The 11,501-nt window shown below is 39.3% G+C and overlaps 1 non-coding gene across 1 annotated transcript; it reads left to right on the top strand.

Moving 5' to 3' along the window:
- The first annotated feature begins 502 nt into the window (after positions 1-502).
- Positions 503-574, top strand: trnap-cgg. The gene has a single exon. It is a non-coding gene; the product is annotated as a tRNA-Pro (tRNA).
- The last annotated feature ends 10,927 nt before the right edge of the window (positions 575-11,501 follow it).

Here is an 11,501-nt window from a genome sequence, read left to right as displayed (position 1 = left end):
TTCAGTTTGTCCAGCTGTAGCAATACAATCCTGAATAGGTTTCAATTATTAGACAACCAGTAACAGAGTACCACTCCAGGGCTAAACAAATAAATAAAGATGGCCTACCTTAGAAAATAAGAAACAAATAATAGTAAATAAACAAAAATAATAATGATGGAAAGGGAATTAAATTAACATTTGAATAAAAGAAAGTGCAGCTACTTTGCACGCTTTTGTAATCCTATCTTTATGTGTTTTGCAGTAGATTGGTCTATATTCTCATTCTGCATATTTTATATTGTTTACTCTTCACTGTTGTTTACTGTTGACATATTAACCGTTTGTTTATTTTTTCTATTTCTATTTGTATTCTATGTTTCATGTGTAATGCCTCTTAATATACACTGTTCTCAAGTCACCAAATACATTTACTCAAGTACTCCATTTTAGTTTAATCACAAGGTACTTGAACTCTACTTGGGTATTTACATTAGCTGCCCCTTTCTGATGCTTCTCAAGTGGCTCGTTGGTCTAGGGGTATGATTCTCGCTTCGGGTGCGGGAGGTCCCGGGTTCAAATCCCGGACGAGCCCTTACTTTGAGAATCTCAACATAACTAAAACACAAATATCTGTGAATGTTTGCATGAATGAAAAAAAAGAAGCTAGACTGCAGAAACCTTATGAAAAGTCATGCAACACCCAACTGAGGGGGACTGATGTGTCGATACCAGTCTACTCATCCACTCAGTTGTACATAGAGTTGGCTACTTTGTTCCATATTGATTCATTATGATATCAAAGGAACTTATGAACAGATTATTATAGTATTCTAAATTATAAACCAACTCTTTTAAAAGAGTCATTACAGAATACAGAAATATGTATTTTTTCTCAGGAATCTCACTATTTATTTAAGTGAAGAGACAAAAGTATAAGCCTTAAAATATACCAAAGTACCAGAAGTAAAAATACATTTTCTGCACAAGTGCCACAAAGCAACCTAAGTTATTTAACTTATGTAGTGGACAGAGTTGGGTGTAACGTACTTTTATAATTCAGTAATCACACTACAGTTACTAACATTGCCCGACACGCGTTACTTCGTTACTTTTATAAAATCAGTAATCACACTACAGTTAGCCTACCAACATAAATAATTACTAGATTCTCCCTTTGACAGACAAGAGGGATTTCCGCCGCAGGTTTATATTTACGTAACATTTGCGCGACTTGCGCGTCCACATGCAGTGCATAAACATGGCTGAGTCAACAGCGATAACTTTCGAGTGGAGGAGGAGGTATGCCCATTATTTTGAGTTCGTCCGAAGAAAGGACAGGAATGTGACGGTGAGGTGCAAACTGTGTCCAGGCCAGAAGCTTTTATCCACTGCTGCAAACACAACGTCAAACCTCAACAAGCACCTGCAAAGACAACATGCTAACGTGAAGCTAATAGCTAAGGATATACCTCCGAATCCAGAGTGAGGATGTCAAGTAAAGTAAGCCGCATTTTGCGCTTCAGATGAGGCTCCCTCCGCAAAATGAAGCACCCTCTGCGTGATCTGCCTGTAGGGAGGGGCGGCCCTGCGAGTAAAGTAACGAGTAAAGTAACGAGCAAAGTAACGCGTTACTTTATGTAGAGAGTAACTAAGTAAAGTAATATATTGCTTTTTTTAAAGTAATATGTAATATGTTACTTTTTTGAGTAACGACCCCATCTCTGGTATAGTGGAGTCAAAAGTACAATGTGTCCCTCTGAAACGTAGTGGAAGAGAGTATGAAATAGACATAAGTAAATTACAAGTACACCAAAATTGTACTTAAGAATGGTGCTTTAATTAGTGTACTTAGTTAAATGTTACCACTAATTGACAGCAGTACTGTGTTGTGCTTCCTGCAGTCAGGAGGATGGTGGTTGGAGTGCAGGTGGTGGAGGAGGTCGCTGTTGAAGACACAATCGAAGTGATGTAAGTATTATTCATATATTTATTTTAAGTTATGCTGATCGGACCACGAAGGCAGTTGTTTTTATAACATATGTACCATCAATTCAATCAAAGTTGATTTAGCCCAATATCACAAAACACGTTTGTCTCAGTGGGCTTTACAGATTAACAAACAGAGATGAAAAAAAAGATAAATACAATTACAGACAATTAATGAGGTAAAATGCAACAGAAAGACAATAAAAATACAATGAAAACATTAATAAAATACCGTAAAATGTAGAAATCAGGAGGGCAAACATAAGGTCATCTAAAACCAGATTTAATTATAGGCTTTTGTAAATGGACTGTACTTATAGATCTCTCTATCAGGTCTCTTCGACCCCTCAAAGCTCTTCACATACTACGAGTCATTCAACCATTCACACCTCATTCATGCAGAGCAGCACCACTTGCTCTAGGGAAGCTAACACTCACACACACTCTCACACTCACACACCGTTGGCCATCGGAAGCAACTCAGGGTTCAGTATCTTGCCCACGAACGCAGCCACAGTCACTTCTCTTAAAAAGGAAAGTCTTCAGCACACTCTTTAACGTTTTTCAGCACTGTTTCCCTCTCTGATCAAAACAGGAAGCTGGTTCCAGAGAAAGGGAACTAATAAAAACAGACACAATTGTAAAGAGCAACTCTAGCAGGCAGCGCCATTACAGTAACTGAATATATTCTAACATATTCTTGGTAGGGGTTTGATGCATGTTTGGTTGAAAAATATGTTCACTGCAGTCTTTTCTCCCCTCAGAACGGAGGACATTTACACGGATGATCTGCTGGACCCCGAGCTGCTGCAGGACGCCCAGCTCTACCCCACATGAACCCCAAATGAAGCAGGATCAGAATCCCTTTATTTGTCCTGCAACGGGACATTTACATTAATACAACAGCAGATACTACTCCACTACATTTTGGATGTACATGTTGTACTCTTAACTCTGCTACAAGCGTCTTTGAGTTCTAGAGAAGCACTATATATAAATATTATTTATTATTATTATTATTTATCTGAGAGCTTTAGCAACTAGTTGTTCTACATATTCAGATTATTAGCTAATACAAAATGCCAGCTGCTATAGACTCATGAATGCATCAATAATCATAGTGCAGTAATATTATATAAATATTATTCAGAAATAGGCTACTTTTAATTTTTGGACTCTGAGTATATTTTGAAGGCTATCTTTAATTAAGTTATGTCTTGTACTTTTACACCACTGTGCTAATCTATAGAAGGCAAAGAGAAAGCAATGAAAGTCAGCAGGCTTGTTTTACACTGTCTATTTAGTGCCTCCTTCAGATCAGACACCTCCATTCATCTGCAGTTCCAATTTTAGCCAACAGAGGTCAGCAGTGTTCTACTTTTGATAAGACTTACCTTCTTATTGTATCTGAAGGTAACTTTGGAGGTCCTCTACCTGAACCCCTGCAGCCATGAGTGGCTTTTAACTTGGAATAAGCCTGGTGACCCTCAATAAAACAAAATATTAAACCTAATTAAAAATTAAACACTATACCCTGCCTTCTTCATTGTAAAACCACGTTGTACATTTTACACATATATAATCTGTTCAATATTTTATATTTAATATTTAATATTCCATATGTCATATATTTTTGAATATATTTGTATACATAATATCTACATGTATGTTTTCTATTTCAACATGTATATTTTCTATTTTCTTTTCTTTTCTTTCTATTCTTGTTTATTTGTAGTTTTGTTTTATTGTAAAATGCCTTGTCTTTTATGCTGCTGCAACAAAAACAATTTCCCAAATTGGGATCAATAAAGTACCATCTTATCTTATCTTATCTTATCTTAATTACCAACATCCTATTGGGAAATCATTGGGCCCTTAGATATCCTATCAACACCCTTAAAGGTGGGGTAGGTAAGTTTGAGAAACCGGCTCGAGATACACTTTTTGTTATATTCCATGGACTGCTCTTAACATCCAGATAGCAATGAATATCTGAAGTGCTTTGACAACAAATACATAAAAAAATGTCATCTGTGTAGTGTCTCTACTTTAAAGAGTCCTCTCCTGCTGATGTTCAGGTGTATATCTATGTAGTGTCTCTACTTTAAAGAGTCCTCTCCTGCTGATGTTCAGGTGTATATCAGTATGTAGTGTCTCTACTTTAAAGAGTCCTCTCCTGCTGATGTTCAGGTGTATATCAGTATGTAGTGTCTCTACTTTCAAGAGTCCTCTCCTGCTGATGTTCAGGTGTATATCAGTATGTAGTGTCTCTACTTTAAAGAGTCCTCTCCTGTTGATGTTCAGGTGTATATCAGTATGTAGTGTCTCTACTTTAAAGAGTCCTCTCCTGTTGATGTTCAGGTGTATATCAGTATGTAGTGTCTCTACTTTAAAGAGTCCTCTCCTGTTGATGTTCAGGTGTATATCAGTATGTAGTGTCTCTACTTTAAAGAGTCCTCTCCTGTTGATGTTCAGGTGTATATCAGTATGTAGTGTCTCTACTTTAAAGAGTTCTCTCCTGCTGATGTTCAGGTGTACGTAGTCCCTCTACTTTAAAGAGCTATCTCCTGCTGATGTTCAGGGTGTACTGTATATCAGTATGTAGTGTCTCTACTTTAAAGAGTCCTCTCCTGCTGATGTTCAGGTGTATATCAGTATGTACTACATACTGATATACACCTGAACATCAGCAGGAGAGGACTCTTTAAAGTAGAGACACTACATACTATGTAGTGTCTCTACTTTAAAGAGTCCTCTCCTGCTGATGTTCAGGTGTATATCAGTATGGAGTGTCTCTACTTTAAAGAGTCCTCTCCTGCTGATGTTCAGGTGTATATCAGTATGTAGTGTCTCTACTTTAAAGAGTCCTCTCCTGCTGATGTTCAGGTGTATATCAGTATGTAGTGTCTCTACTTTAAAGAGTCCTCTCCTGCTGATGTTCAGGTGTATATCAGTATGTAGTGTCTCTACTTTAAAGAGTCCTCTCCTGCTGATGTTCAGGTGTATATCAGTATGTAGTGTCTCTACTTTAAAGAGTCCTCTCCTGCTGATGTTCAGGTGTATATCAGTATGTAGTGTCTCTACTTTAAAGAGTCCTCTCCTGCTGATGTTCAGGTGTATATCGGTATGTAGTGTCTTTACTTTAAAGAGTCCTACAATTAGATGGAAAACAGCTGCAAAGAGACAGAAAATTACAACAAAGAGACAATTAATCACCATAACAAATTATTTTAGTAGAGAAATGTTTTCATTGAAGTTAATGTGTTGAAGGGAATCCTGTAAAAAAAAGTTTTATTCAAAATGGCACTTTATCAAAATGCAATTGAGTGCAACTTCAACGTAACTGTATTTTTGGTTCCTATTAGATAAGATGTACTTTATTAATCCCAAATTGGGAAATGTTTGCGTTGCAGCAGCATAAAAAACAAGGCATTGTACATAATTAGAAATTAAAAGAGTAGAAATAAACATTTCAAAAATTTGAAAGATATCAAAATAGAAATTAAAAAGTAGAAAATATGCATTTGACGTGAAGATGAAACATAATAGAACATGTTGCTTACTTCCCATTGGAATTAATAAAGCATTTAGATTGTTTACATTTCTTTATATTATCTAAACACAATTGCGTTTCTAGGCAACAGCATGGTTCCATTCTTACTTCCTGTCAGCTGATGTCCTTCACTCTTTATTTGGAATGGAACCTTCAGAATTATGACATCATCTTTTGCCTTCATGTAGAATTCTGATTCTGCATTGATCTTCTAGAATTCATCAGAGCACCAGAGCACCAGAGCAGCAGAGCAGCAGGCAGAAGCAATTTGTCCAGCTAGTGTCAGATCATTGCAGAAATAGGTTTTGTTGCAAGCAAACATTAGGGATACTTGCAGTGTTTTTTAGCGAGATAATCTTCACAAGTGAACTCAACTTTTGTGGGATTTTTGTGACGTTAATTCAGTCGAACAATTACATTTAGTTTGCTAAACAACAGGTCATTTCGTCACAGCAGTAGAGATGGAGATGAACAATAGAGATGAGCTGGCAGTCAAGCTCGAGATTCTGCAAAAAGAAAATCAGGAAATGAAGTTGTTGCTGGAGCAGGAGAGGACTTTAAGGGATAAGCTTGAGATTGAAGGCGCTAAAAATAAGGAAGCGATGCTCAAAGCATATACAGAGAAATCAGCTTTGCAGTTTAAGCACAATGTGAAAGTGAACGCCCTGGAAATTGAGCAGAACGTCTTGCGCGTCAACAATGAGGCCCTGAACATGAAATACAGAAACCTCCAGAGGTCACACAAGAAGGTCGAAGCAGAGATGGCTGCCTGGAACCAGGAACTCAAACAACTGAAAGAACCCTGTGTTGGGGAGCAAGGTGCAGAGATGGCTGCTTTGCGTGAGAGAAACCAGGAACTCCAACAACAGAAGCAGCGTTGTGTGGAGGAGAAGGATAAAGAGATAGCTGCCTTGCTGAAGGAAAACAAAATACTGAAACAAGAGAAGGAGCGTTGTGTTGAGGAGAAAGATGCAAAGATAGCTGATTTGCCTGAGAGAAACCAGGAACTCACAAAACTGAAGGAGCGTTGTGTTAAGGAGGAGGCAAAGATGGCCGCCTTGCAAACAACAAACCAGGAACTCAAACAACAAAAGTTGCGTTGCGTTGAGGAGAAAGATGCAGAGATAGCTGCTTTGCTGAAGGAAAACCAAACACTGAAACAAGAGAAGGAACGTTGTGTGGAGGAGAAGGATGCAGAGATAGTTGCTTTGCATGAGAGAAACCAGGAACTTGAAAAACAGAAGGAACGTTGTGTTGAGGAAAAGGATGCAGAGATAGCTGCTTTGCTGAAGGAAAACCAAACACTGAAACACGAGAAGGAACGTCGTGTGGTGGAGGAGGCGAAGGTGGACAAGAAAGAGGTTGTGGAGGTGAAAGTGGAACCAGAAGTGAGGCACAATGTGAAAATGAATGCCCTGAAAATTGAGCAGAAAGTCTTGCGCGGAAACAATGAGGAACTGAACATGAAATATGGAAAGCTCCTCAAGATGCACGAGAAGGACAAAGCAGTGATGGCCACCTTGAGAAAGGCAAACCAGGATCTCAAACAACTGAAAGAACCCTGTGTTGAGGAAAAGGATGCAGAGATGGCTGCCTTGCAAAAGACAAACCGGGAACTCAAACAAGAGAAGTTGCGTTGTCTTGAGGTGAAACATTTTGAGATAGTCGTTTTGCATGAGAGAAACCAGGAACTGGAACAACAGAAGGAACGTTGTGTGGAGGAGAAGGATACAGAGATAGTTGCTTTGCATGAGAGAAACCAGGAACTGGAACAACAGAAGGAACGTTGTGTGGAGGAGAAGGATGCAGAGATAGTTGCTTTGCATGAGAGAAATCAGGAACTGGAACAACAGAAGGAACGTTGTGTGGAGGAAAAGGATGCAGAGATAGTTGCTTTGCATGAGAGAAATCAGGAACTGGAACAACAGAAGGAACGTTGTGTGGAGGAGAAGGATGCAGAGATAGTTGCTTTGCATGAGAGAAACCAGGAACTGGAACAACAGAAGGAACGTTGTGTGGAGGAGAAGGATGCAGAGATAGCCGCCTTGCTGAAGAAACAGCTGAAAAAAACCACCACAGGCACTCTGCATGGTGAAGGAGGAGCTTGTGGAGGTAAAGGTGGAGTTGGAGGTGGAACAGGAAGTGAGGGTCGATCCACCTGAGCAAACCAATGAGCCGATCCCAACAACGCAGAGGAGGACAACACCACGGTGGAGAAGATTCATCAATTCCTTTTCTTTTATCCGCCCAAACATCAACGATGACTAAAAAGGAAAACATAAGACTCAAAGGCAGCCCTGACATCGGCTTTAAAAACTTTAAAAAACAAACTCACAACATCAAAAATTAGTAAGACATTAAAACATTTCAAGTACAGTCTAAAGCTCAAAGTGAGTGAGCAACAACATATACTCACAGCCAGTCAGGATATATATTTAAACACTTCACAGTTATTAGATCTGGTTAGACATCAACAAAGGTTCCAGAAGAGACTCACAGTGATGTGCAGTTTTAGCCACTAGGGGCAAAAAAACAACCTTAATTTTAAAATAAATAAACTATTCCTTTGCTTCTAGCACCCCTAAATAAGAGGAACATTTAGTCATTACAAGTTATCAGGTTTATGTTATATCGTCATGTTTGGTTTATAGTGTTCATTTTCATATTTAAGTTATATTTTTCATATTTACTTAATAGTTCATTTTTATATTTATGTTATATTTATCATGTTTAGTTAATAGTCAATATTTATATGTATCTTATATTTTTCATATTTACTTAATAGTACATTTCTATATTTATGTTTAGTCCATTGTTTTCTTGTTAAGTTAAAGTCTTGTCAATCAATAAAAAAATAATAATGATAATGATAACAATACTGACACGTTTGATTTATTTCACGTTTGTTTCTCCTGTCTAAGTTTAGCTTCTTGCTTTTAATTTCAAGTCACCAGAGATTTAGTCTGAGAATTCAACTAATAATAACAATCAATACAAAGACATTCAAATTCAAAATAACACTAGAATTCTTTCTCGTTTGTTCCTCCTGTTTTTGTCTAGTTACCTTTGTATTGAGTGACTTTAGCTCACCTGGCTCTGCCCTGATCAATACACTGACTTAAAGCTACTTCAGTACTTACTTTATTACCTTGTTTACAAAGTTTGCATTCAACAATTATCATAATAAATATAAACAAATGAAAAAACAACACTATGTATTTGATTTCTTTCAAGTTTGTTTTAGTCAACTATTTGATTTTAAATGCAACAGCACCAGCAAAAGTTTTTTTTTTACATTTCTGCTGATGTCCAGGTGTATAGTATATCAGTATGTAGTGTCTCTACTTTAAAGAGTCCTCTCCTGCTGATGTTCAGGTGTATATCAGTATGTAGTGTCTCTACTTTAAAGAGTCCTCTCCTGCTGATGTTCAGGTGTATATCAGTATGTAGTGTCTCTACTTTAAAGAGTCCTCTCCTGCTGATGTTCAGGTGTATATCAGTATGTAGTGTCTCTACTTTAAAGAGTCCTCTCCTGCTGATGTTCAGGTGTATATCAGTATGTCGTGTCTCTACTTTAAAGAGTCCTCTCCTGCTGATGTTTAGGTGTATTTCAGTATGTAGTGTCTCTACTTTAAAGAGTCCTCTCCTGCTGATGTTCAGGTGTATATCAATATGTAGTGTCTCTACTTTAAAGAGTCCTCTCCTGCTGATGTTCAGGTGTATTTCAGTATGTAGTGTCTCTACTTTAAAGAGTCCTCTCCTGCTGATGTTCAGGTGTACTGTATATCAGTATGTAGCAGAGGTGTGGACTCGAGTCACATGACTTGGACTCAAGTCAGACTCGAGTCACCAATTTGATGACTTTGGACTCGACTTGACAAAATCACAAAACACTTGCGACTCGACTTGAACTTGAACACCAATGACTCGGGACTTGACTTGGACTTGAGCCTTCTGACTTGAGGTGACTTGATAATTTAATTCAGGGGTCTCCAACACGCCGATCGCGAGCTGCCGTTAAGGCCCTGACACACCAGGCAGTCACCGGAGAACTCGCCGACACCCGACACCGACAGTTCCATCGACGGGTTCTCTTGCGTCTTGGCCGTGTGTCGCACTGGAAATCACCGCAAAGACTTCAGCCGAGCACGTACGAACTGCGCATGCGTGAGTGGCAATAACTCTCCTTACCAGCAGGCGGCGGTAGTGTGTATTCGTCATTCAAAATAGGCAACAACCGGAAGACAGAGAAGAAGAACAGACTGATATAAACAAACAAATAGCGTGTGCCGTTCCATTTTCACTCTCGTCCATCGAAAACATGTTTTAGAATATAAAAATACATGAATGATGAAATGAGCACATAAAGTGCAGACATACTATAAAATCACAGTTAATAGACCTGCATCTGATGATCGCAGTGTTCTGGCGGGTGTGTCGTTTATTGAGTCAGCAATGTAATAATGGCCACTTTTACGATGAGATGAAAAACCGGACTTGACCAAACAAATCACGGAGCTCTCAGCAGAGGACAGCCGGGGACGCTCCCGCCGATATCAGAGATGTCCCTGCTATGTGTGGGAGGTAAGAGAGGACATTTAAGGGCTATGTTTGATGTCTTTAAGTATCACCTGCTGGTGTTTAGCTGCTGTCCTGTGCCTTAAATCGTTTGTTTACGTCCCTCACTTCCGTTTCGCTTCTCATTTGCTAGCTGAACAGCTGATCAGAGTGGTTTCTTGGCCCGATAGCTTGTGTCCGACACCCGGCCGATTCAACATGTTGAATCGGCCGGGTGTCGACCGTGAAAGGCCAAATAAGGCGTGTCACGGCCGAGGGTTCGGGACACACCAAATTGACTTTGGGCGACAAGGAACCCGTTTTCGCCAGACAACGCAAGACGGCCGATATCGGCCTGGTGTGTAGGGGCCTTTAGAAGAGCAGACTCCCGTCGGGGAGAGCAGAATCTTCAGCCGCTGCAACTCTTGCTGTGAATCCATGCAGGCAGGGGCGGGACTTTATTTTGCTGAGCCACCATGCGGCCAATCATATGCGAGGACACACTAGGATCATACCATTATGTGAAAGAAGGGTGGGGGGCAGACGCTCCAAAGACAGCAGGTGTAGTGGTACAGGCCAGCTACAGAGCCACGGGGAGACGGGGAGCCGGATTTAAATGCAAGCGCGTCGGAAAAAGTCAAGAAATTTGCGAAAACCGAAAAAAGAAGCAGCTTCTGGCTGCATTTCAATGATATTGGAGAAAGCAAAGCTGAGTGCAGGATTTGTAAAATGAATGTTTTGGTAACCACTCAGGATTTATTGCCAGAGGTGGGAGAAGTTCAGATCTTGTACTTGAGTAAAAGTACCTGTGTGTAGGAATACTCGGTTGCAATAAAAAGTCCTGCATTCAAAATGTTACTCAAGTAAAAGTAGAAAAGTATTATCATCAAAATATACTTAAAGTACCACCTGCAGAGGGATGTAGATTCAGGTTTTTTTCCGCATAAAGACCGCCTCGCTGCACATTATCCCTTGCATAAAGATAGATCGTGGGTCCCTTATAACATGTTGTACAGTGGAAATAAACATTCTGGATACCTTAACATCAGGGATCTTATACATTAAACTCCTTCTGAATCAAACCGTCACGGTAGCCTTACCTTACTGATCCCTCTTACAATAGAAGAAAACACGTTACTTTACCAGCAGAGAGAAAAAAGATTATTAAATGATTAATGTGACTAATAAAGAGCAGTTTGATTATTAAGTATTATTCTGATCGATGTCATTACATTTGTTGAAAAGCACATAATGACTTGTTTAAGACTCGTTTTGTCAAAGTTTAGGACTTGGACTTGACTTGAACTTGCCCATCCTGACTTGAGACTTGACTTGGACTTGAGCGCAAAGACTTGAGACTTGACTCGGACTTGAGCGCAAAGACTTGAGACTTGACTCGGACTTGCAAAACAATGACTTGGTC

The sequence above is a fragment of the Trematomus bernacchii genome, unplaced genomic scaffold, assembly GCF_902827165.1.
Source record: "Trematomus bernacchii unplaced genomic scaffold, fTreBer1.1, whole genome shotgun sequence".
Lineage (NCBI taxonomy): Eukaryota > Metazoa > Chordata > Actinopteri > Perciformes > Nototheniidae > Trematomus > Trematomus bernacchii.
This window is presented reverse-complemented; position numbering and strand designations above follow the sequence as displayed.